A 4062-nucleotide genomic window follows, 5' to 3' on the forward strand; every position below is an offset into this window, starting at 1 on the left:
GAGTCAAATTTGCTAATGAGGTGAACACCTTAGCACCTTCGTCGTATCAGACTGGGTGCAATTCCTCTTAGCAAACAAACCTTCTACCTGCTGTTCTAATTCAGATTAAATTTGTTCATGCATAAATGTTGCTGAGTGCCTATGGACACGAGTAGCGTCAGTAATATCTCATCATGACAACATTTTTAAGCATTCATAGAAGAAATCTGTTTGCACGTAATTGGTATCTGTGCGAGCAGTGAATTATACGGTTCTTTTTTAACAGATTCCCACATTAAGTGACTTTCCGACTCACTCTAAAATGTATGACTAGATTAAATGTTAATTAGGCTGTTGCTAATATAAATCAATATAGCTCTGGTAAAGGAGTATTGAGAGTAAGCTATGTGTTGCATTCGCTTTTAAGATTGCACCTCGCCTTGGACTAATTGCATAGTGTGTGGTTGTTAATGCACAATGGTGCACTCGGAATAACCACATAGAGGCAGATTAATGATGGTAAGAAATTTCTACTTTTCATTTTTCTGCGTCTATTTTTAAAAATGTTCTTTTTAAGAATGATCTGATTCTATTTTTGTCTTTTGGAAATAAAGAGTGACTCTCACTCTAAATTAAAGTGTTGACGTGTTACTGATCTATTTGCAGTCTACACCGTGACGTTCCAAACGTCAAACACCTTGCAGAAATCTGTCTATTTTTAGCCGTCCACCTGTGATCATAGAGACGCACCATATCACAATGAGTTATACCTTGATGCCACTACTACAGCATCATAGGTGAGTCAGATGTGTTTACCTGGCCCCTTGACATTGGCAGGCACCCCAGAGTGTGGACTCCCTGCATCCCTCCATGTTAACGATCACATCAAAGGGAAAACAACAAGTGGTACAAAATGGCCGACGCAATTAGGATCTGTGCTTAGCCAACACATCAGTAGGGTGCTGAATGCCAAATGAGGCCCTTGTGCACAGGGAGTCTGAACTTGTTCTCCAATTCAGACAAGACTTACAAGGCCTCCGAGCTGTGAGAGAACATCCAAGGTCAAGAAGTCATATTGTGTGTCTGTGTTTGCTTGCATGTGTGTGCATGCATTTTGCTGTTGCGTAAAAGAATGATCAAAGCATATGTAATCTTCCCTGTGGTAATAAACTATTCACTTGACTTTGTTCAAACCATCAGCCCCAATTGTGTTTTATGAATACAAAGCCATTACTGGAAACAGAGGGTCAGACACATGGAAACATTCTGTAGTTTCAGGAATCACTTACAAAAAAGGTTGAAGAAATTATGTAATTCAAGTAATCAGAAGTTTTGAAATGTTGAAAAGCTTGCTCACTTGGTATCCCAATTGCTGTGCTGAGGTTTGGGATTGCTTCATAAGGGTAGTCATGGCCTTCAATTGTTTTTCCAGCTTATTATGTCTTCACACTACATACAGCTCCGGAAAACATTAAGAGACCACTGCACCTTTTTCTTTCCTTTCCAAAAAAGTCAAAAAGGAAGGTTTTGAGTGAGGTAAATACAAAAATGAAATACAAAAATAAAATACATTTTCTGATTTTTCTTTTTAACTCTGATATGTGGGATACTGTGCATAAATAAAGGCAGGATAAGTCAGATTTTGTGTGTTTTCATTGCAAGCTGTAAGGCAAGAAAAGGTGAACATTAAGGAAGAGGGTGGTAACTTTATATACCCACTGTATGTATATAAATCAATTTGTATGCATTTGAATGCCTTCTCTAATGTCCTAGATGGTTTGCAACTTATAAAAATGATGTTAGACATTGCCATAACTGTTCCTTAACACCGCTGTGTAAACATACCTCGTTCTCCAAGAGTATGTGCATAGAGTTGACCAGAGCGGAAATCCCGCTTATCGCTCTCCGCGTGGTTGTTGCACATTGCTCCATGCCTTTCCCAACCGCTGTGTTAAAAAATGCTACTTAGTCACAGACGAAATAAACAGACACTCCAAATTCACTCCACTGGCTTTTTGTTTAAAGCCATTAGTTTAACAAAACACATCCATGTTGTGATTATGTATGTCTACCATTTGTTTTAAAAATATTGAGTCATAAACATATACAACACCTGTCTAAAATCATGTACTCATTCAAGGGCATTTCTTTGTTTTCACCGTTGTCCACACTGGAGATTAATAGTGAAGAAAAGTAAACTATGAAGTAGTACATATGGAATCATGTAGTATCCAAAAGGTCCACAATGCCCCATCAAGCCAGGAGTATATTTTATGGTAATCACGCTCACCATTGACCTTAGTAGCCAGTTTTTTCAGCATATCACAACCTCCTGTGGACCTGGAACATCAAATATTGCATTGGATCTGGTGTTACCTTCCCTGGGGAGAGAGGGAAAGATGGAGGAGAGCTTTGTACAGTACATTATGTGTCCATCACTTTCCTTGCACGAGTGTGTGATTGAACATCTCCAATTCCCGGACACATTTGTGAATGTGCCAGACATGAGAGGCTAGAAAGTATTCCCAAGTGAGAAGGCTGGCGGATTTTAACATCCGCTGCTTTTACTCACCACTAGGAACATGTTTTAAAGTAATTGTTTTCCCTTGTACATAGATCACACAATTTAGGAGTGCTCTTTCAGGGCAAAAGAAAAATAACAAGGTAAAATATTATTTGTCCATATGCTGTTGCTGCTTACCTTAAACGTACTGTACAGTCATGTGAAAAAATAAGTACACATTTCAACTCTATTTACAGATAAACTAAATTTAATTTAACAAATGACACTGAAAGATTATACTCTGCAATCATCTATTCATAAAAAATCAACAGAAATGCAGTTTCATTGTGTTGAAAAAATATGCTCACCCCTAGCTTCAATAGCTTAGGTTCCCCCTTTTGCAGGGGCGGAGCTTAGCTTTCTCTCCCATGGGTGCAAACGTTAGCCGCGGAGACTCCCACCCAACCCTCCACCGCTAAAATCCTAATATTGCTACCTGATTTCCCAACTAAAAGCTAGAGGCAAATAATATTCATGTTTAATACCTTACTTCCAAAACAATATATGCGTTGACGAACAGATGCTTGTTATTAGGCCACAACAATACCTACTTACAAAACTTCACTGGTTGCTGCTGTTGGACCTGGATCATAAATGTATTCCCCCCTTCGCTTGAAGCTGCGATGCTGCTCCTATCAATGTAACGTCAGATCTATCCATCTTGTCATTCTGCTGTTCAATTACTCTACTAACGACGTTTCTCAAAGGCTCATAATTTTTTTTTTTATGTATAGCTTTTCTTTCATCTGAGTGGCAGACATATCTACATTCCATTTTATGTTTTGTTACTTAAGTTAGCTATTTTCCACAGTTCAAATCCTAAACAAATGAGCCAACAAGGTCCGACGTTACACCTAGGGTTGCCTGGCAATACACTGCCCAATCGCCAGCGGACTCCACATACAAACTGCGCACACACTATTTCTTCTATACCACTCTGTAAACCTCTGCATTTGGCAGCACTGGTTACACCCCCATTGTCACATATTGGTCGATAATACAAATGCATTATAGAATAAGAAAACAAATATAGATGTTTATCATTCAATGTCAACTAAATAGTATCTAACTAATACATTAATTATTCTAAGCAAATATAATTTTATTCTGCTTGGTATAAAAAAATGCAATCATAAGATAAACTTCTTGAGGGCCCCTGTGATTGGCTGCAATGGATGGTGTGCAGCAACTGCATCCATTTAAGCTCCACCTCTGCCCCGTTGGTTGAAATAACTTCATGTAGCCATTTCTTTTAAATGTCTATCAGGCTTTTACATCATGTGGGAGGAATTTTGCCCACTCTTCTTTATGGTAATGCTTCAACTGTCACGTTTGAGGGCTTTAATCCATTCTTTGGTTGTGTGTTTTGAATCACTGTCCTGTTTCGATCCATGTTCGGTTCAGCTTTTTGACAGATGGCCTCACATTCTCCCCAAGAACTTTCTTTTACAACATTGAATACATGGATTTACTCAGTTATAGAATGTTGACCAGGCACTGCGGCAGCAAGCACCCGGATA

General features: G+C 38.7%; 1 long non-coding RNA gene across 1 annotated transcript; it reads right to left on the reverse strand.

Moving 5' to 3' along the window:
• Positions 1 to 1287: 1287 nt before the first annotated feature.
• Positions 1288 to 3527, reverse strand: LOC109614852. The gene is made up of 3 exons (XR_002195827.2): positions 2270 to 3527; positions 1825 to 1925; positions 1288 to 1478 (listed from the first exon to the last, which is right to left on the reverse strand). It is a non-coding gene; the product is annotated as an uncharacterized LOC109614852 (long non-coding RNA).
• Positions 3528 to 4062: the final 535 nt, after the last annotated feature.

This window comes from Esox lucius, chromosome 21, assembly GCF_011004845.1.
Source record: "Esox lucius isolate fEsoLuc1 chromosome 21, fEsoLuc1.pri, whole genome shotgun sequence".
Taxonomy (NCBI): domain Eukaryota; kingdom Metazoa; phylum Chordata; class Actinopteri; order Esociformes; family Esocidae; genus Esox; species Esox lucius.